Genomic DNA, 24663 nt, shown 5'->3' with positions numbered 1-24663 from the left:
TATGGCGCAGGGAAATGCGCTACCCTGGACATTTATTGATCTTCTTATTTTTTGCTCTAGTTTTAGATTGTTCAGTTGGTCTCTTACCTGCGTTGTTAGGTGGAATATGAAAGGTTAATTAGGGTTTTTGCGGATAGTTTTTATTTTTTTTATTTTTCCATATCAATTTCATGTAGTATCCTAAATGTTCCTGTTTGTAGTCTAGTCGTTCCCTTTTCTATTGTAATAAGTTGGGAGTTTGAGTAATCGAGTATTTGTACTTCCGCCAGACGTAGTGGTTGTAATATTCTGCAAAGAATGTCAATACATAGTACTATTCTACTTTTGTGAATTACTTGTACTATTTCTATCTTCCTTAAGGGGGTATTCTACTCTAGAATTTTGAAAAAAATCGTTTTTTTCATATATTTAAATTTTAGACCCTTAAGAACATATTCTTTAAAGGATTTTTTAAAAATAAAATTATTTTAAGAGCTACAGTTACTTTAGTGACGCAGTACCTAGCCTGGTAGGTGGTTAGACTCACTTTTTTAAACGCGTTTTTCTCGAAACCACTTTTTTCCACACGGTACCGGCATTATCTCAAGTTCTATAGAACCGATTTACTTGAAATTTTGTGTGAACCTTCTTTGTATAATCCTTTATGCTTTGTATTTATATAATCCTTAATCCTTTGTTTTTAATATTTTAAAAAAATTCAGGAATTTCAAAAAAAAGCGTAAAAAATGATTTTTATTTTCAGGCAGTCGCCATTTTTCAAAAAAAATTTTAAAACTATAACACCATCCTTACTGATTAAGAATTTCTTTTGATTTTTTTTCAGACCACCAGGATGCGCCATTGTTTTTTACACCTGTTTCAAAAGTGTTTTCCCTTATTCCCTCCAAAAGCAATGCTTAATTAACACACGAAATGCTTTATGATCAATTTTTTTGTAAAGTAACACAAGTTGCTTTACAAAAATTCTATATTTTTTTAATACCTAATAAAAATCTTGTAGATGGTAGTAGTAGAGTAATAGTATTATCTATGTATGTGTCAGCCTCAGTAAAGCGTGGACCGGTCCTCAGCCGTACTTTTCTATATCTTTTTTTTTCTATATCTCGCGAAGTTGATCTGATGAAACATCGATGACGGTTTATTATTTCGCAGATTTGCAAGGACTTCATTAATTTCTGGTATAGGATATTTATCGGGGACCGTAACTGAATTGAGTTTACGGTAACCTACGACCAATCGATATTTTTTTCGCTAAAGAGATTTCGATCTCCTTATTATTCCGTAAGCTGGAAGTTCTTCAATTTGGCGTTCAATTTCGTATTTTAATGCCACAGAATCTGGGTATGGCTTGGCGTAGACAGGGGTTTTAGTTGTTGTCCGGAATTTACCGTTTACAAGAGTAGGTGAGATTTTCATCAGGATCAGAGAAAAGTTTTGGGCACTTATTAATAATTTTACTAATTTTGTTTTGTTATTGCAGTGAGAAATATGGAATATCGATTGCCACATTATTAACTTTGTGTGATATTCGCTGTTTTAACATTATATTTATATTTGGCAACTTGTCATTAAATTGCCTACTATGCCGTGGAACGAATTTAGAGTTGGTAATATGAAAGATTTTATTGTTCCTACTGTTGGTCCAAAAGCGTCTACAAAGGTGTGGTGGATAATTTCAATTGTCCCGTCAACTGATTTTACTGTAAAGGGCTTTTCGATCAGAATTGGGTTCCTAATCCTAGTCGATTGATTATAATACTTATTAGATCCGGTATCAATAAGAAAATCTATTGTGTCTCCGCGCCTTGTTCTAAATTCGTAATAAGGCAGTGAAGACGGCGCTCATCTAAAATCATCTAATAAAAAATTAATGGTATCAGGCTAATTTTTACCTGCATTATACTACATAACTATTATGGTGGGAATTGTGATCATATATTCTATTCGGGTCTAGTTCTACTGCGTTAGTAAAAGAATTTCGTTGTATTTTACTTGGAGGGTGACTCAGTTGTGCGGAAATCGGACGTTTCGGTGGTCGATAATCCTGGAATGTATTGGGCATATTCTGGTAATTAATCTGTCGGTCGAGAGTTGAAGAGGGAAGCGAGACGCATTTGTAGACAGAAAAAGAAAGAGGCCGAAATGCGTGAGTACGAAGAGCTTGATAAGCTGGCCGACAGGGGTAATGCTCGAAAATTCTACCAAAAGATGCGGCGGCTTACAGAAGGTTTCAAGACCGGAGCATACTCATGTAGAACCCCCCAAGGTGATCTAGTCACCGATGCCCAGAGCATACTTAAATTATGGAGGGAACACTTCTCCAGCCTGCTGAATGGCAGTGAACACACAACGCCAGGAGAAGACGAACCCGATTCCCCAATCGATGACGATGGAAAAGACGTTCCATTGCCCGACCAAGAAGAAGTTCGAATAGCAATTACCCGCCTGAAGAACAACAAAGCGGCGGGGGCGGATGGATTGCCAGCCGAGCTATTCAAACACGGCGGCGAAGAACTGATAAGGAGCATGCATCAGCTTCTTTGTAAAATATGGTCGGACGAAAGCATGCCCAACGATTGGAATTTAAGTGTGCTATGCCCAATCCATAAAAAAGGAGACCCCACAATCTGCGCCAACTACCGTGGGATTAGCCTCCTTAATATCGCGTATAAGGTTCTATCGAGCGTATTGTGTGAAAGATTAAAGCCCACCGTCAACAAACTGATTGGACCTTATCAGTGTGGCTTCAGACCTGGTAAATCAACAACCGACCAGATATTCACCATGCGCCAAATCTTGGAAAAGACCCGTGAAAGGAGAATCGACACACATCACCTCTTCGTCGATTTTAAAGCTGCTTTCGACAGTACGAAAAGGAGCTGCCTTTATGCCGCAATGTCTGAATTTGGTATCCCCGCAAAACTAATACGGCTGTGTAAACTGACATTGAGCGGGACCAAAAGCTCCGTCAGGATCGGGAAGGACCTCTCCGAGCCGTTCGATACCAAACGAGGTTTCAGACAAGGCGACTCCCTATCGTGCGATTTCTTCAATCTGCTGCTGGAGAAAATAGTTCGAGCTGCAGAACTTAATCGAGCAGGTACAATCTTTTATAAGAGTGTACAGCTGCTGGCGTATGCCGATGATATTGATATCATCGGTCTCAACACCCGCGCCGTTAGTTCTGCTTTCTCCAGACTGAACAAGGAAGCAACGCAAATGGGTCTGGCAGTGAACGAGGGCAAGACGAAATATCTCCTGTCATCAAACAAACAGTCGTCGCACTCGCGACTTGGCACTCACGTCACTGTTGACAGTCATAACTTTGAAGTTGTAGATAATTTCGTCTATCTTGGAACCAGCGTAAACACCACCAACAATGTCAGCTTTGAAATCCAACGCAGGATAACTCTTGCCAACAGGTGCTACTTCGGACTGAGTAGGCAATTGAGAAGCAAAGTCCTCTCTCGACAGACAAAAACCAAACTCTATAAGTCACTCATAATTCCCGTCCTGCTATATGGTGCAGAGGCCTGGACGATGTCAACAACAGATGAGTCGACGTTGAGAGTTTTCGAGAGAAAAGTTCTGCGAAAGATTTATGGTCCTTTGCGCGTTGGCCACGGCGAATATCGCATTCGATGGAACGATGAGCTGTACGAGATATACGGCGACATTGACATAGTTCAGCGAATTAAAAGACAGCGGCTACGCTGGCTAGGTCATGTTGTCCGAATGGACGAAAACACTCCAGCTCTGAAAGTATTCGACGCTGTACCCGCCGGGGGAAGCAGAGGAAGAGGAAGACCTCCACTCCGTTGGAAGGACCAAGTGGAGAAGGACCTGGCTTCGCTTGGAATATCCAATTGGCGCCACGTAGCGAAGAGAAGAAACGACTGGCGCGCTGTTGTTGACTCGGCTATAATCGCGTAAGCGGTGTCTACGCCAGTAAAGAAGAAGAAGAATCTGTCGGTCGGTGGTTTAGGTGGTAAGTTCTGTCTGCTATTAAAGGAATTATTTCCTGCAGTAATATGGGGGTTGTTCGCGTAACTATTGAACCTCAGCATGAAGCCTTGATTATTTTGCATATAATTGGTAGAGTATTAGGGATACCGGTTTGGTTGACGACCGAATGCATGTTGGTCGAAATTTCCTCTGGGAGAGTGGGAATGTGTTAGTTCGGGGTAAAAAGCTCTATTGTTATTAAAATTATTATTTCGGGGAGGTCCTGGTGGTGGTTGAATATTGGTTATGTGGGTATTATTCGCATAACTAATTCCATACGTCATGTTGTCAAGTTTTTGACATAAATGTAGTGCTTGGGGCAAGGTTGTCGGTTCTCTCATGCTGAGAAGACGAGGTAAATCGCCATTTAGTCCTCTAATAAATGTGTAAAGGGCTTAGTCCCTATATGAATTGCTCATAGTCTGTATGAACTCGTCGCTTAACTGGAGACATCAAGTTTTGTCTAATATAACAGAAAGGTGTTGGTAAACTTTTTGGTAGAAGGTCGGAATGTCATCGTGGCATTGGACCAGAGTGGTCATCTGGTATTCGTGGGTTTCTATGTCCCTTTTATCCGAATAATGTATCATAAGGCATTTTCGGATTTGATTCCAATAAAGTGGAGTATTGTACGATTCCAGTGCGGTGTCGGCATCGCCAATTATTTTATGCCTGATCGTATGGAGTATTGTGAAGTACTTAGGGGTATTCTTAACGCCTTCATATGCCTTAAAAATTCTGTTGACGCTTTTCCTCCAGGAGTTAAATTCTCCTGGTCGTCCCGAAAATTCTCTAAGGCATTTAACCATATCTGGATTCTTGTCTAATTCGTTTATATTGTTTGCGTTTAGTGTAACGCTGTGGTTGGGTTTGGTAAAGTCAGTTATAGTCTGCACATTAATTCGTTCGAGAACTTCTCGATTAAAATTTCTTATTTTTTGTAATAACAATAATTTGTTTAGTAATATTAAAATGTTCTGTAAAAGCTTACAGTAGTGGTTTTCAGCTCTCCATAGGATTTTTTGTAAGACATTCCAGGGTTGACCTTTTTCTGATAATATGGGGGGCCCTTGACCTTGCCAAATCCCACGTGGTATTGCGTTGTAGTTGCTCGTCAGCACAGTATTATTCTTAACTGGTTATCACACGCGCAGCCTTACTTTTTTATTTTCGGGCTTTTTTATTGCGTTTCGCGTTTCGCGTTTATGTATTTTGTTTTTGCTTTAATTTTGCAATTAGTACCGTTTATCAATCGCCACTCGCGTAGCCTTACTTTTTGGTTTTCAGGCTTTAATATAGTTTTTTATAAAAAAATATTTTTCGTGAGCTATGCTCCTTTATTGAATTCCGCTTAAACTAAAGCTTACAATTAATTACACTTAACTCTATATTTATTGTATTTTCACTAATTTTATTAAAACCTATGTTAAACTTAAATTCTAATAGTAAAAATTTATTTAAAATTATATTCGTCTTGAATTTCACGTAGAATGTCAGTGGAACTCCTTTTTTGTGCCTCCTCGAGAGAAAGTAGCAGTTATGCGGTATATTTCTGTTGAAGTTTTTCGGGTTGAGCTTAGATAAAATCCTAGTTCTATATTTTCGTGTTCGTGCCCCTTAGAGTATAAGGATACTGGCACTTCATAATTCAGAAGCAACCAATATTGGAAGCTACTAGGTATTCGCCATATCCATTTTTTTGCTTTTGATATTACATCATATCATTCATACGTATGTAACACTACGCAACGAATAAGGTGAAAAATTAACCGTAAATGACAACCGTTACCGCGCCACGATAACAAACTACTTGATGCCTGTAATTTAAACTCGTGATCTCGACGACATTTGGTTTCAACAAGATGGCGCTACTTCTCACAAATCACAGCTATCAAGGGATTTATAGAGACAACACTTCGGGGAGTAGATAATTTCACTTTTTGGACCGGTCGATTTGGCATCAAGAGCGTGTGATATCACACTGTTAGACTTATTCCTGTAGAGATATGTAAAGTCTAAAGTCTATGCGGAAAATCACACTTTGATTCAGACCTTGGAGGCAAACATTACGCTTATTATTTGCCAGTTACCAGTCGAAATACTCGAACGAGTCATCAAAAATTATACTCAATGGGTGAACTATCTGAGACGTTCCCGCAAGCAGAATACAACAAAAGTGTTGGGTTTTTCCAATATTTAGTTATATGAGTGTATTGAAATATTTATATTGTATGAATAGTTGTAGACTTAGTACTAGTTAGTTAAAATTTTAAATATTTGAGCAGTGGCAATGTCGGCAAACATTTCAATATCCAAACACACAGAGATATGTGTGGTAACGTGTCTGTTATTTCACAACTTTACTTTTTGCCCGTGTCTAAAGCATTTCTCTTTTACCTTTTGAAACGCAACAACAATTCTGAATACAGTACCTTTGATGCATACATACCTTTTGATGCATACCTTTAACTGCGTTTATGTTGAAAAAAATATCACTTTTAAAGTTCTGGCCTTAATTTTTTTTAGATAAAATCTTTATTGCGAAAGATCAAAAATTAGCATATAAAATATATAGGAAAATAAAATGATTTTGGTGCGATTTAAATTAAAAATTAAGTGTTTTTTACCCTGGATCCTTTTATTTAAGATAAAAAATATAAATTTATGGGTAATTTGCAAATAAAAATTACACTGGGAAATATCTAATGTGCAAATATACTAGAACTTAGCCAAGTGAAAGCAAGTTTGAGTGCTAGAGGTGTTAGTGTTGAGGTGGCTACTACTAAGTTGGTCGGTTGGTTTTGATATTTAAAAATTGGCAGCTGTAAACAGGTTTGAAGAGTTTGCAAACATTCAGTGTTTGTGTAGTTTGAGCTTAAACTTGCATAGGAATCGCTTGTAGATAGATAAATTTGTAAATATGTTTATATGTATAATGAAATTAGCTGAAGCATGAAACAATCATGCAAGCATATACCATATATACGTATATATAATATACTTACACTACAGGTAATTCAATTCAGAAGTGCACGAGAAGTACTGCATGTAAAAGTGCTGAATGTTAAATGCAAAAGAAGCTTCTCTACGAAAAATGGTAAAAAAGTTGCATAAACTCACTTGTTGAAGCGATGAAAGCATTTCGGTGTTTTAGTAAATTGCTTGGGTAGTTGCTTTAGACATATGTTGGGCGAAATGGCAGCACGAATTGCAGGTTAAAGAGACAACGTAAAATTTGTAGTAGTTAAATAATACAGTCGATTGTACGACGAAGCCTTTATCTAATTGGCGGTGCCAAGGCAACAAAAAAGTTTAAAATTTGCGTTGAAATCAATCTTCACAGTAGGGTAGAGCGATTGTATTAATTTTTGATTTCTGTTTCGGTATACCTGTAGAAAGTTGCTATTTTAAGTAAATATTAAACAAAAGAGAAATCAGTAATCTCATGTTATGTTTAGAGGTGCCCTCATCGACTCGAAGTTTTTAAAATTTATGCCAAATATTCATAAATTCGCAACCATTTTATAAACATTATTTGATTTTCTAAGCGATGCAATGTTAGAGTAAGATAGAAATAAATGATCTTAAAACATACATATATATCACTCTCTAACCATATTATAACATATGTAGCTGAGTGCCGCACTTCAATTTCACATTCCAAATTTCGCACTCTAAAACTTCCCACATTCCATATGTTATGCTTATTTTCCCAGGCACTCATTTTTCACAATCCCAGGCCAACAATATCCAAATAACGGTAGATTTAAGTAAGCAACTGACTTCGATCTGTTCATTCTGTACAGTGTTAAGCCTGAAGTCGAATAAAGGGTTTGATTTAAAAAAGTAAAAAAAAACTTAAGTTGAAACCTATATTCTTTAGTCGCGCAATTATAGCAGTTCAGTTGTTCGTCGTTCAATTATTTGTTACATCAAATTTTACAGCAACAGTAATCGGAATATTTACTCTAAGTAGTATTTTTCATGCTACCTGGCTGTCTCCGGATCGAAAAACCTCCAACCAGATCGATCATGTTGTGATAGACGGAAGACACGTTTCCAGTGTTTTAGATGTGCGTGCGCTCCGAGGTCCTAACATCGAATCGGACCACTATATTGTTGCAGCCAAAATTCGCACCCGCCTCTGTGCAGCAAAAAACAATCGCCAACAAACACAAGGAAGGTTCGACGTCGAGAAGCTGCAATCACAACAGACAGTCGAACGATTTTCTACTCGGCTTGCACTCCTGCTCTCTGAGAGCACTCGTCAACAACTCGGTATAAGGGAACTGTGGAACGGCATTTCAAACTCCTTACGTACAGCTGCAGCCGAAACCATTGGTTTTCGGAAAGTGCAAAAGAACAGCTGGTACGACGAGGAGTGCCGTGTCGCAGCGGAGAGAAAACAGGCTGCCTACCTCGCAACGTTACGATCGACCACAACACGTGCGGGATGGGATAGATACCGAGAGTTGAAGAGGGAAGCGAGACGCATTTGCAGACAGAAGAAGAAAGAGGTCGAAATGCGTGAGTACGAACAGCTCGATAAGCTGGCCGACAGGGGTAATGCTCGAAAATTCTACGAAAAAATGCGGCGACTTACAGAAGGTTTCAAGACCGGAGCATACTCCTGTAGAACCCCCCAAGATGACTTAGCCAGCGATGCCCAGAGCATACTTAAATTATAGAGGGAACACTTCACAAGCCTGCTGAATGGAAGTGTACGCACAACACCAGGAGAAGGCGAACCCGATACCCCAATCGATGACTATGGAGCAGACGTTCCATTGCCCGACCATGAAGAAGTTCGAATAGCAATTGCCCGACTGAAAAACAACAAAGCGGCAGGGGCCGATGGATTGCCGGCCGAGCTATTCAAATACGGAGGCGAAGAGCCGATAAGGTGCATGCATCAGCTTCTTTGCAAAATATGGTCGGAAGAAAGTATGCCCAACGATTGGAATTTAAGGGTGCTCTTCCCAATCCATAAAAAAGGAGACCCCACAATCTGCGCCAACTACCGTGGGATTAGCCTCCTCAACATCGCATATAAGGTTCTGTCGAGCGTATTGTGTGAAAGATTAAAGCCCACCGTCAACAAGCTGATTGGACCTTACCAGTATGGCTTCAGACCTGGTAAATCAACAACCGACCAGATATTCACCATGCGCCAAATCTTGGAAAAGACCCGTGAAAGGAGAATCGACACTCACCACCTATTCGTCGATTTCAAAGCTGCTTTCGACAGCACGAAAAGGAGCTGCCTCTATGCCGCGATATCTGAATTTGGTATCCCCGCAAAACTAATATTGCCAAAAGGTGCTACTTCGGACTGAGTAGGCAATTGAAAAGTAAAGTCCTCTCTCGACGAACAAAAACCAAACTCTATAAGTCGCTCATAATTCCCGTCCTGCTATATGGTGCAGAGGCTTGAACGATGACAACAACTGATGAGTCGACGTTGCGAGTTTTCGAGAGAAAAATTCTGCGAAAGATTTATGGTCCTTTGCTCGTTGGCCACGGCGAATATCGCATTCGATGGAACGATGAGCTGTACGAGATATACGACGACATTGACATAGTTCAGCGAATTAAAAGACAGCGGCTACGCTGGCTAGGTCATGTTGTCCGGATGGATGAAAACACTCCAGCTCTGAAAGTATTCGACGCAGTACCCGCCTCGGGAAGCAGAGAAAGAGGAAGACCTCCACTCCGTTGGAAGGACCAAGTGGAGAAGGACCTGGCTTCGCTTGGAATATCCAATTGGCGCCACGTAGCGAAGAGAAGAAACGACTGGCGCGCTATTGTTGACTCGGCTATAATCGCGTAAGCGGTGTCTACGCCAGTAAAGAAGAAGAAGTATTTTTCATGTATATTTGATGCTTATAGCTTAGCTTATAACTGTAATTAGTATTTATTACTTGGTGAAGTTCTAAAAATATGGAAAAAATCTTCACTGCCAACTGTAAGTGTAAAAAGAGTTTCACAATTGATTCGTTCCTACCACGAGAAATATAGGAGCTTATTGAAACCATATCAAGGCCGTCAAACTAACATAAAATACCAAGAAAATATTAGAACATTTATATCAGAGACCCATAGATTATTTGATATCGACCAAAGATCAACCAGAAAAATTATGATAGGCGGTGGCGATATAACTAGTTTCAACTGTGAAGAATAGGAAAAAACAAGATAGAAAGGAAAAAAGTCCATCGAGTAATAAAGAGGCACACTATTTAGCCAAACCGTGTTGTTCTCGTTCTTTGGCTGATGATTTTTCAATTGAAAGCAGTAGCTCATGTGACCGTTTTTCGTACAATTTAGTCCTAATCAAAAAGACCCACAACAAAACAAGGGAAAATTATCACCACCTCTGAGAAAAAGAGATTACATTTACCGTCATTAGCCCTTGCATGTGATCATACTGGAGTTTCCGAGAGAGCCGCTGTAATTAGAGCTTTTTCTATCTTAAAAGACGTTGGTATTATTTCATCGACCGATTCAAGTTGTGTCATTGATTGTTCAGATCAACTTTACAAGAAGCGGACTGCAAGAAAATACTTCGTGGTTTATATTTTGATGAAAAGAAAGATAAGACTTTAGTTCGTATTGATAAAGAAGGGAAATTTTACATAAAGTGACAGATAGAAGATCGTTATGTGATTTTATGGGAACCAAGAAACAACTATTTTGGCTATGTCACCTAAAGATCGGGGACTGCTAAAAATATTAAAGACACTATATTATAATATTTAAAATCTATGTCGATAAATGTTAGTGAATGTTGTTGGGTGCGATGGAACTGTAGTGAATACAGGCTGCATAGGTGGTGTTATTCGTCTGATGAGGTACCACTACGTCATCTTTTATTACATTTAGACGGAAAAACTATAGGATACATTGCATATCCAAGAATTGTAAAAGCAAAATTATAGAATGCTCGAAGACTTCGAACGTTTAAAGTACCTACATTCAGCTTCGATGCCAAAGATTACTCTGAGATTATTATGTGGCAAGACTGCGATATAACTGAGCCAACTCTGATTTTAAATATGTCTGATGAAACCTTGAAAGACATTGTCAGTATCTATCATCATTAATATCGTCCTAGTGCTGATGGATTACTCCGAGCTGTTTAGAGTCGACAGCTAAAAGGCGTATGTTCCAGCTGCAGAACATGATTCGGTTGGGTCAAAACATTTTCAATGGTTGAAATATGACTGTACTCTGACCTTCTCCCAGCGGGCAGTGGGTAGAATTTGTCCGCGGTAAGGTATGGCTGTCGTAATAGGTGACGAAAAGCCAATATAGACAATGTCTGTTATTTGGTTTGTCTAATATTTATATTGGGTAGTCGAAAAATTATTTTCGTATTTTTAATGAAATTCAACTGATTCTTTTTATATTTATAATAATAAATAAATAAACAAATATGTATACGGTCGACCACTTTTTGCCATTTTTCCTTCAGTGTAAAACTTTCATCAGTGCAAATCGAAATTTCCAGAACGGAAGCGAGCGAACCATTGTTGTGCTACACGAACAAGATCGTCTCCGTAAACTTCACAAATTTTATTGGTGGCTTGCGTGCGTATACATACTTCCCTTTTTTATACAAAACTTTCAAAATATAGCGAATTTCTCCATTACATTTACTCATTTTTGAACAGCTGTAACTTTTTCTCAACTTCTCCGAATTCAATTTTTTTGTTAAATGAGGCTCTCGCCTTTCCAATACCATATGGTATGACACAATGTGATTGGTAGAACTGGAGATATACGACTGCAACGACATCTATTGACAAAATACGAAAAGATTTTTTCGACTACCCTAAAATACGTAGCTTGAACTGATATTATCAACTTTGAATGGGATTCGATTTAATGAAAAGACATCTGAAGTTCGGGCGACACCAATGGCACAAATGTCAGCAGTAATTGAGTTTGATGGATGTTATGCATTTTATGTTCAACAACCAAAATTTTCCAGGTGTTCTTCACTCTGAAAAAAAAACTGAGAAACGCGGAAAATATTCACCTTTAATAATCTGCAAAAAAATTTTTGTTCATTCATACCATTCCAAAGATATTGAAATTATTGCCCCCCTACCTCTCTTAAAACGTATGGCACCACTATTTTGCAGATTATTAAAGGTGAACATTTTCCGCGTTCTGGCACATACTTTTTAGTTGTTTTTAGCGTGAAGAACGCCTGAAAATTTTTAATTGTTTATTATGTAAAATATTATTATTTAAAAAATATACCATGAAAAAATATCTATAATGTAGCACAAACATTTTTCTTCGACTTCACAAAATTTCAACAATTTATCTCCAATATTTTTAAAATTTTATCGTGCTCTAAATTTCAACCTTCAATAACTTTAACAAAAAAATTTTGACGAAATATTTATATCACGGGGTGTGCGTCTGGTTCCCTTCCTAATGAACTGCCAATTTCAAAATCGAAGATTTTTCGAAATTTTCATGGAACACTTGACGTGGTTTGACTCTACTGTATATTGTATTGTAAAAAAAGCATTTTACAATTGTAAGAGTTGCAAGACAAGAAAACACGTTAATTTCGATTTCTCTATTATACCTATAACAAATATAAAGATTTGCTCACAAGAATTTGTTGTTGATCGTTTCCTTTGTATGATAGCTATTGTTATATGTAAATGTTTAAGGGGGTATTCTACTCTAGAAATCAAATTGTGAGCAGTATTTTGAATTTTATTTAAAAAAAAAATATTTAAAATATTTTTTACGTCGTTTTTATTGATATCTTAAGAATACAGAAAAAAAATGTTACAAAAAAATATTAAAAATTAAGACAGGTGTAAAAAAAAAAATGGCGCATCCTGGTGACATTGACATCTTAGTCCCTACCTCAGGGAACACGAATTTTTTTTTTTTGAAAAATGGCGACTGCCTGAAAATAAAAATTATTTTTTACGCTTTTTTGAAATTCCTGAATTTTTTAAAATATTGAAAACAAAGGATTAAGGATTATATAAAGATAAAGGATAAAGGATTATATAAAGAAGGTTCACACAAAATTTCAAGTAAATCGGTTGCATAGAACTTGAGATAATGCCGGTACCGTGTGGAAAAGTGAGTCTTCCTACCTACCGGGCTAGGTACTGCGCCATTAAAGTAACTGTAGCTCTTAAAATAATTTTAATTTTTAAAATTCCTTTGGAGAATATGCTCTTAAGGGTCTAAACTTTAAATATATGAAAAAAACCGAATTTTTCAAAATTCTAGAGTAGAATACCCCTTAATCTGAAAAACATTCTTAATTTACCTTAAAGAATAATTGTACTCAATTTCGTAAGGATATCTGTCAAATCCAAAAGTTTTCTATGTAAGAACTTAGTTTAAATCTTTTTGTTTATATTGCAACTATGTACACATATGCTATATCAGTCCGATCTGAAAAATGTACTCGAAATTTGTAGGATTGCTATGGTTATAAATGTATGCCAAAATTTTTGAAGATATTGTGGCAAATAAAAAGTTTTAGCTTAGTTAAAGTGAACGATGCAAATAAAGTTCTTGTTGAAAAGATGAGCCAGACAGGTTTCTTCGATTCTTCCGACCGGCCAAACTTTCAACAGAACACTATTTGAGTGCCATGCGTCGTTTGTGCGAAGCTATTCGTAACAAGTAAGAAAAGCCTAAGTTCGGCTGCAATCGAACATTTAATACTCTTTCAACATGCAAAAATTAAAGGCCTAAGATGTAAAACGTCAACCAGAGGATCGAAATCCAAGCAATTTTATATATGCATACAACTCATACACTGACCGATTTATTCGCAAAAGTTTCGTCGGAAAAACGAGAATCATTAAATGTGGTATATTTTATCTATTAACTATTATCATGGTACCAATTTTCTCTGAGTTTCATTAATATATTCAATCACCAATCATATGGCGTAAAGTAGCACAGATGTACAAAAATCCTGATCATAATATATGGTGGCTAGGTCAAGCTTTTTTTTTATATATTTTAAGCAGAAAAGTATACTGTTATTAGTAATATATACATACATGTGCTGTTATTTTCATTGAGATAACTTAAATATTGTCCGATATATGTAGCATAAAGTCACCTTGAAGTTCGAAAATCTTAATATTAGGTATATTGGGGCTCAGGAAGGTATTGATCCAATTCAACAAATTTTTGATACACAGAATTACTACTGTCAGGAAAAGATTCTATCTGGATTGCAATTATATATCTCACCCATTGACCGATCTTTTCCGTCAAAAAACAACTATAGGTACTAGGGTCCGAATATATGGTACCTTAGGGGCTTGAATAAATTTGGTTGGATTTAGACAATTTTTATTATAAGGTGGCATATTTTAAAGGAATTACTAGTGCAAAATTGTATCCCATTATAACAATTAGTTCCCGTTTTGTTTACTAGAAAGTGAAAGAATCAAATGAAATTTAAATTTGTGTTATATAGGATGTGGGCATGGTTGTAGTCCGATTTCGCCCATTTTCAAATTACAATTCTATACGTATATCTTAATTTTTACTTAGTTATGATCGTTATATGTTTTCAGTTAATGCTATTTTGTGGGCGTAGCTGTGGTCTGATTTATTCCTTCTGCGAACTCGTTATTGGTTTTTTGTTCTAAAGACTCGCATACCAAGTTTCATTAAGATATCTCAATTTTTACTCAAGTTACAGCTTGCATGGGCGGACGACGGACAACGTCCGGTGTGTTTTACGTAGATACCTGCTGACGACAGCCTTTCTCCACGGCACTCAAAAGTACAATGGATCAAATCAATGCGTTGATTAGCGCCCTGAGAATGTTGAGCATTTTCAGTACCAATTGGCGGTGTGGAATGGTCACACTAACCATCTTGTTCGGGTTCGAGGCCCATCTCAAACCTGTGCCATACTTTGGGTCCGTCACCCGGTTGCAATGCAACTCCACATTGGGTGATCGAAACACTCTTCCCGCATTTGGGTATAAACCACAACCATCACGATACTCCCCAAGGGGCCTACCGCATGAGCAGGTGGGAGCGAACTCCAAGGGCTCCTGCTCCCCGTGGTACCAGAATTAAGTCTCCGGTCAGATCTCGTAGCCGAAACTACTACCTGTTGAGCTTTCATACTCCTCTGGACTGGTGACCAGGGGTTAGAACCCATACCCCCTCCCATGCACCCAGCAATCCTCCTTACCTAACCTCACCTAACGTTTCACTCAATTTTCTTCGCCGCCTAAATATTTCACGCGCAAACCTATCAAACGTACCTAGTAGTTCAGCATTCTAGCTAGTGGAGATCACTCCGCTCACATTTAGCCGTCCATTTGTATAACTAATCCCCATTCTCCCAAAGCTCCTGATGTCTGAGTACACTGCGCATTGCGCTGTGTTTATCCACTTTATGGAAAATTTTGGCTTACAAAATCCAACTTGTGCAAGGGTTTCGTACGTTCATACGACATGGCCAATTTTCACATGAAAATTTTGCTCAGAGATAAAGTTCACATTTGGTTAATAGGTACGTTAATATACAAAAGCATGCTCGACAATCCTACAATCTGCGCCAACTACCGTGCTATAAGCCTCCTCAACGTCGCATATAAGGTTCTATTGAGCATAAATTTGTGAAAGGCTAAATCCCATAGTAAACAAACTGATTGAACCTTATCAGTGTGGCTTCAGGCCTGGATATCTACAACTGCCCATATATTCTGCATGGGCCAAATATTGAAAAAGACCGAAGAAAAGAGGTTCGACACACACCACCTCTAAGTCGATTTCAAGGCTGCGATTTACAGCATGAAAAGCCTTTATGACGCTCTATCTGAATATGGAATCCCCGCAAAACTCATACGGCAAGTTAGTAGATACCAAAAATAGTTAGGATCGGCAAGGGCTTCCCTGAGCCGCTCGATACCAAGCGAGGTTTCACACATAGCGATCCTCATGAGACTTCTTCTATCTTCTGCTGGAGAAAATAATTCGAGCTTCAGAGTTCAATAGAGAAGGTGCAATATTCTCTAAGAGTGTACAACTACTGGTGTACGCCGATGACATTGATATCATTGGCCTCAACGCCCGCGCCGTTAGTTCTGCTTTCTCCACACTGGATAAAGAGCCGAAACAAATGGGTCTGATAGTGAACGAGAGCAAGACGAAATATCTCCTATCATCAAACAAACAGTCGTCACACTCGCAACTAGGCTCTCACGTCACTATTGACAGTCATAACTTCGAAGTTGTAGATAATTTCGTCTATCTTGAAACCAGCATTAACAGCAACAACAATGTCAGCCTCGAAATTTAACGCAGATAAACTCTTGCCAACAGCTGGTACTTCAAACTATGTAGGCAATTCAGAAGTAAAGTCCTCTCTCGACGAACAAAAAATTAACTCTCTAAGTCACTCCTTTTTCCTTTTCTGCTATAAGGTACATAGGAATGGACGATGACAACATCTGATGAGTCGACGTTACGACTTTTCAAGAGAAAGTTTCTGCGAAGATTTATGGTCCTTTGCGCATTGGCAACGGCGAATATCGAATTCGATGTAAAAAGGAGCTGTATGAGAAATATGACGCTGTTGACGGCAACTAGGTCATGTCGTCCGAAGAAATGAAATCTCTATAACTCTGAAAAAATTCGACGCAGTACCCGCCGGGAGAAGCAGAGGGAGAGGAAGACCTCTACTCCGTTGGAGAGATCAGGCGGAGAAGAAACTGGCTGAACTTAGTATCTCGATCCAAAATTGCTAAAAGGGAAACGATAGATCCGCCGTGTTAGCGTGGCTATAGTTGCGTAAGCGGTGTCTACGCCGACAACCCAAAAAAATATATGAATTGTAATGTAAACCCTTAGATTTATCATATATACTTATACTTATAATGTTATAAATGCGAATGTAAGTTTGTTTGTTACGCTTTCACGCCAAAACTACTTAACCGATCATCATGAAACTTTGTACATACATATACTCCTGAAGGTATTAGAAGTAAAATAGGGTACTTTATATTCAAAAAAATTTTTCTTAAGATAAAAAAATTGCTTGTCAAAAAATCGTCAAATTTAGTTACTTCAACGCCATCTAGGATTACAGTAAAGAAGTTTCAGCCCTGAATACTCTAATACCGTCCCACTGTATTACAAGCGGTGTCAACAATATCTAATTCAATTAAATATACATAGTTTCAACTGTTTCTTACTCGCTGATGTGAATTCTTACTCTGCTTTTCTTAGAAAATGCCTCGGAAGCGTAAATCTGGTATATCCAAATCATTCTCATACTAATATTATAAATTCGAAAAAGAAGTTTCAGCAATGAATACTGTAATACCGTCCCACTATGTATATTACCGGCGGTGACGAAACTATGGAGGAAGCTGTATAATGCCGATCGCCAGATAAAATAAGGGAACTTTACGCTACGCTTTTATCTTCTTGCGGTCTTTCTAACCCTAAAACTCTTAGCAATAAGTACAAAGAATACATGGCTGAAGATATTTTATATCAACTGCAGCAAGTACACACAGATATTACTTTCAATGAACATGACTACAATAAACCGCTAATTATAATCAAAAACAATGTTTTTACGATGGTTGGAAAAAAATTAGATGGTTTTGGAATGTCGAGATCTCGACGAAACAATATGGATGATTTTTATAATGAAATTGCACGAGAGCTAGATTATGATTTCATGGCACTGCAACATCAAGTGACAGAATTAGTCCCTTAATTACTTCCATAGAAAAATCATATTTTCCATCAAGTTTTGCGTAAAATAGACTCCGGCAGGCGTGGACTCTTCTTTCTCGATGCACCAGGAGGAACTGGAAAAACGTTTTTGCTTAACTTATTATTAATGTCCGTCAGAAAAGAGCAAAAAATAGTAGTTGCTGTAGCTTCGTGAGGTATTGCCGCGACGCTATTAAACGGTGGTCGTACGGCATATTGCGTTTTAAAATTACCATTGAATTTTGCACAGGAAGATTCCTCCATCTGCAATTTTAGTAAAAATAGTTCACGAGGTAGGCTGCTGCGAGAATGCAAGCTTTTAGTGTGGGATGAAAGTACCATGTCTCACACGAAGGCTATAGAAGAATTAAGCCAGACTCTCCAGGACTTGCGAGATAGTACGGATATAATGGGAGGCATAGTAGTTTTATTGGCTGGAGACTTCCATCAAACCCTCCCAGTGATTCAGAGGGGGACACCAGCATATGAAATTCAAGCGTGCGCATCATCACGCTTATGGTCGACATTGCAATTTCATAATGACGTGGATTCAGGACTTTACGCAGAAATGCTGTTTAAAACTGGTGATGATTGTTTAGATGTTGACGTTGAAAACTATATATTACTGTAAAGTGAATTTTTTAATGTAGTAGAAAGTGATGTAGATCTCATTGCTTATGTTTTTCCGGAATTGCAACAAAATTTGTGTAGTGATCAGTGGTTGTGTGCAAGAGCAATATTAGCACCAAGAAATGAAATTGTTAATAGGATCAACACTGGCATTTCAAACGTGGTTCAAGGAGTAATGCTTATGCGAAATCTAGATGCTCCTCGGCTATGTAATGGAACAAAGCTTCGGATAACAAAACTGGGACAGAACATACTAGGTGCTACTATTTTAACAGGTGTCGATAAGGGAAATAGTGTTATAATACCTCGTGTCACGCCACAAAATTGCGCCTCTGAGCGTATTTGCCACAAAATACGCCTCTGATTTGATTGTGACAGAAGATACGACTCGGTGTGAGTTGTTGAAGAGAAGTCGAAGAGCAACAACCATCGAAGACGGGTCGACTGCCGAAAAAATACATTCATTTATATTTGTATTTCTTTATTAATTGTTTCTTTATAAATAAATTTAATTTGTGTTATCATAAACGTATCGTTTGTACTGCTCATGTGTATTGTGTCAACATTCAAAAGGAATCGGATCTTTACGCTTAAATGTGCAAATGACAATTTTCAGAAGTAGGATGTCAATATTCAGAAGTGGAATTGTACCAACACGCTTAAACGTACACGTCTAGTAACGTTTGATATATAAGTACATACATACATGTGCACGTTGTGAATTTGCGAAATCGTGATATGCAATGTGGTTGCTGTGAGATCTACGATCGTTAAAAAGTAGCCCTCGTATATAACCTAACATTTGTTGAGACTCCCGTGAACATCGGAGCTGGTGACGCTTTGTCGCTTTGCTCAATGGTTCAAATTCAAATTTGTAGTGTCGCATCATTACTTGTTTCATTTCTTCATTTGCACATTTTCGTTTTCCCCATTCGCCTTTGTGGCAGCAACTTTGTTGAATTCTATTCGTTCTCAAGCGATTAATCGCTGAAATATCCTAATTAGACTAATACGAACCAAGTAATAAAACAAAGAAATGACAACGTTAAAAGAACTATGAAGCAAATGCAGATATGCCTACGTCTGGCACCAAAGTCCAACTAGCGCAAATATTGGATGATCATGTGAATAAAGAAAATGAAAGTGAAAGTGTTTATAACGAAACAATGATACAGCGTTTGTCAGCTGCATGAGCTACAAAATAATGTGCAAAATACTCCGTGTGCGTCGAAGTTCCAACCAACGTTTATGTCATCACCTGAACGAACAATGTATACAAGCGCGACAAATGTCCAATATACAACAACGGCGGCTACGCGAGTGAATTTCATGCCACAATTTAGTTTACCAATTGGAAATAATTAGTAATTCCTCTCATTATAGCATGAGAGACATTGTCGAGTTGTTGCCAGAATATAATCCAACAAGCGAAACGTCACTAAACTCAGTTCAATTTATAAAACGTATCGAAATATTAAAGAACGCATATAACTGGCAAGAACAAATTTTGATTTGTGCGGTGCAACAAATACTTCGAGGATCTGCAAAATTGTGGATTAATTCACAACAATGTGTTTTTGTAAATTGGCCACAGTTTGTAAATAAATTTTTAACTGATTTTCCGTGTATGTTAAATGAAGCTGATACGCATATCAAGCTATCGCGAACAAAACGATTTCAAACAGAATCACCGGTCGAATATTTTTATAGAATGCTAGCACTTGGCAACAAAGGCGGTATAACTTAAGATAGCATCGCGCGACATATTGTGAACGGTGTAAACGACAATGATTTGAAGCGTAAAATATCAAATGAATACAATCGGTGCCAAGACTTACTAAAAGATATCATGAGTTATAGCGTGTATAATGATACCAACTGGTCATCCAAATCGAGAAACGCATCATCCACAGTGAAACCTCAAACTCTAAATTCGAAAAATGTTCCATTGTCAGTAAATAACAGTATTCAACGTGTTTTCAGTGAAATAAAATGTTACAATTGTGCTAAATTCGGTCATTACGCAAATAATTGCCCTGAACCACAGAGAAAACCAAGGTGTAGTAAATGTCAACGTACGACACATAAAACAGACGACTGTCCCGAAAAGAAAAACGTGAAAGTAAATAAAATATCGAATAATAAATCTCATAAGCCTAATGCAAATAATGTACATAAAGAAAGTGGTAACGAGGGTATAGTAAAAGTAATTTGTATAAATGGACACAATACAAATGCTTTTGTCGATCCGGGTAGCCATCGCACCCTTGTGCGCAAAATATTCGCTAAGAAAATTGGTAACTTGAAAAACGAATTGACGACCCTATATGGTTTTGGTGGGGGAGAATACGTCTGCACCCACAAAATAAATACAATGCTAAAAATTTATGATAATAAACTCAAAGTAGGCATGGTGGTAGTCAATGATGACCTCATTTCCGAAAATGTACTTCTCGGCAAAGATGTACTATGTGTTACAAATAAATCGAAAGCGGTGAATGTCGTGTTGAACAAATACGTCAAATTAACTCTATTGAAGGTTTGAATAAAACCGAAAACGAATATTTAGAAAAGATAATGTATGAATACCGTGAACTTTTCGCCAACAGTCTCGAAAATATTGGAAAGGGTAAAATCTCGAAAATGAAAATTATTTTAAATAACGATAATCCAATTCAATTACGAATGACCTATAATATCGCAAGTCGTAAGTGAGTTACTAGAAAATAATATAATCAGACCGTGTGACTCGCCGCACTCGTCCCCGGTCGTCCTAGTCGAAAAAAAGAATAAAGAACACCGTCTCTGTGTAGATTAACGGTGTTTAGACAAAATTACTGTTAAACAACTTTTTCCCATGCCGAACATGGAAGACCAATTCGCACAGCTCGCAGGTAATAAATACTTTAGCATTCTTGACCTTCGGATGGGTTATCACCAAATCGAAATTGAAGAATCATCGAAACAGTATACCGCGTTCGTGACATCAGATGGTCACTTTGAATTCAATCGTATGCCTTTTGGCTTAGTGAATGCACCGACCATATTTCCATCCATAATGAACAAAATCGCGTCGAAACTCAACACAGGTGAAGTGTTAGTTTACTTGGACGACATAATTATTCCAAGTAAAACTGTGTGTGAAGGACTTTTACGTCTTAAACGATTTTTGTCGCTTCTTAAAGAAGCAGGACTTACTTTACGTGTCGATAAATGTAGATTTCTCGAAAAACGAAAAGAATACCTCAGGCATATCATTGACGAAAACGGTATCACACCGGGTATGCAGAAGGTCGCCGCTATAAAGAATTTTAAAACACCGACTAATACAACGGAGGTTAGAAGATTTTTAGGTCTAACGGGGTTTTTCCGAAAATTTGTCCCAGAATACTCCTAGATTTCGAAGCCTATTACTGTTTTGTTAACGAAATTAAATCAAAACAAATTTATATGCGGTAGTGAACAACAACACTCCTTCGAAACCCTCATCAAAGCGTTAACTAACGAACCTATTCTTGTTTTATACGATGTCAATGCTCAACATGAAGTACATACTGATGCCAGCAGCATTTGTTTAGCAGGCGTACTTTTACAATCAATTGACGGTAGTAAATGGCGTCCGGAGTGCTATTATAGTCGCCATGGTACTAATACAGAAAGCCGATATCATAGTTATGAACTTGAAGTTCTAGCTGTTGTCGAAACAATAGAGAGATTTCGCATCTACCTACTGGGGAAACAATTCAAAATCGTAACCGATTGCTCTGCGATTGCTCACATAAAAAAAAATCATAAAGAAACATCATCAAATGATTCAACTCTAAAGGCTGAGTACCAGCTACGCAATCATCGTTTATATCGCAAAGAGCCCGATGGACCAAAATTTGTGGTCCCAAAAGGGGTACGCTGGCGTATTGTACAGTTCTGCCATGACCAAGCAGGACATACAGCGCTAGAAACGACTATTCAACGTATCAGACAGACATATTGGTTACCGAAAATGAGGAAACACGTTAAAAACTACATAGCAGCATGTATTAAGTGTTGTTATCAGAAACAACGCTCAGGCAAACCAGAAGGTATTATGCATTTTGATTCTATCAAGCCGATTCCGTTTCATCGCATTCATCTGGATCATATGGGTCCATTTATACGCAGCAAGCAGGGAAATTATTCCTATGTATTAGCCATTTCTGACGCTTTCAGCAAATTTGTAATAGTTAAAGCCGTACGTCATACAAAAACTAACGTTCTCAAAACGCTAAATGAAATGTCATCCTATTTTGGCCTACCATCCCAAATAATAACTGATAGAGGTACATCTTTTACGTCAAAAGCTTTTGAAGACTTTTGCATTAACCTTAACATTCAACACACGAAAGTTGCCGTACGTACTCCACGCGCTAATGGTCAAGTAGAGCGTGCGAACCAAAACATTTTAACATTCCTCAGAACAACAACTGAAAATCCGAAAGATTGGGATCTTAAATTGAAAGATCTCCAATGGACCATGAACTCTCGACGTAATGCAACTTTTCGTCTTTCCGACTTTCCGTTAGGAGATATAGTCACCAATCAATTACTAGCACCATTCTAGCACCATTCTAAAATGTCCTCTGAAGAAAAACGTAAGCAAGCCGTAGTAAACATTTCCAATGAACGTGAAAAATGGAAACAAATATTCGATAAGCGTCACCAAAATCTCAAAACATATGTTGAAAACGATTTGGTAGTCATCGAAAACGAACCAGCTTGTACAGGTGAATCTAAAAAGCTTGAGCCTAAGTTTCAAGGGCCATACGTTGTTCGTAAAGTTCTATGTAGGTAACGATCGCTACTTGTTGGAAGATATCCCAGGGTACCAAATAACCAACAAGAAATTTTGTTCCGTTTACGCATCAGACAAAATAAAGCCTTGGTGTAGAAATTGTCCTGAGTTAGAACCCGACGACGAAATCGATGACGGAATCGAGGACGATTTAGGTCAGGAAGGGCCGAGTTGTCACGCCACAAAAATGCGCCTCTGAGCGTATTTGCCACAAAATACGCCTCTGATTTGATTGTGACAGAAGATACGACTCGGTATGATTTGTTGAAGAGAAGTCGAAGAGCAACAACCATCGAAGACAGGTCGACTGCCGAAAAATTACATTCATTTATATTTGTATTTCTTTATTAATTGTATCTTTATAAATAAATTTAATTTGTGTTATCATAAACGTATCGTTTGTACTGCTCATGTGTATTGTGTCAACATTCAAAAGGAATCGTATGTTTACGCTTAAATGTGCAAATGACAATATTCAGAAGTAGGATGTCACCCGGATACCAATTATTCCCACTGACCTCCCATTTCAATTTAAAAGCGTTCAGTTTCCCGTCAAGCTTAGCTTTACTGTTACTATAAACAAGGCACAACGACAAACATTTCAGGTAGCAGGAGTGCATTTAGAAAACCCATGCTTCTGTCATGGTCAACTTTATGTAGCCTGTTCACGTGTATCTAAGCCCAAAATTTACATATATTTGCACCCGACGGGAAAACTTATAACATTGTCTACAAAAATATTATAGATTAATACTTTGTATTTTATTTTTTTAAATTGTTAGAATTCAGAATTATTTTGTTATGGTGAAATATATTTTAACTTTTGTTGTTGCATTTCACTACGCATATTTTAAGGTGTTGAAACTTCATTGTCTGCAGTAATTTTGAAAAATTGTTGATCTCAGCCAAGCAATAAAATTTAGTTATCATTTTGACTCATTTCTATTATTATACCCTTACCCTTTATCTCTCATACTTATTTAATGGCTCCACTGCGGGCGAAGCCGCGAGTAAAAAGCTAGTAATAAATAAACTTCTTGCGAATTGGAAATTGGAAATGTCAGATTGCACTCAGTGTTCCAATGAACGTTAGTGTAAAGTGTAGTCTCATAAACTAACAGATTTAAAAACCTAAAATGTTAAATCCCAGTTAAATTGTTAAGCAGATTATTGAAGTGTTAGCCGCAAAATTATCTTAATCCGTGCCGAAACATCACCACTGCAAACGACTGCAAAAGAAAAAAGTGTCGGGTAAGCCAAGCAAACAAAGTCATTAGTACAAACGTTATATATAACTTGATATATATAAGTATATATACTCGTAAATATATGTGGGGATATAGTAGAACACCTTAAACTTGGCAAACCAAGCAAAAAAGAAAAGCCAAACCAAAACAAAAATCAACAAAATTTCGACTACAAGATGAAGCATTAATACGAGG

The sequence above is a fragment of the Bactrocera dorsalis genome, chromosome 1 (assembly GCF_023373825.1).
Source record: "Bactrocera dorsalis isolate Fly_Bdor chromosome 1, ASM2337382v1, whole genome shotgun sequence".
Classification (NCBI taxonomy): domain Eukaryota; kingdom Metazoa; phylum Arthropoda; class Insecta; order Diptera; family Tephritidae; genus Bactrocera; species Bactrocera dorsalis.
Note: the sequence above shows the minus strand (reverse complement) of the source record.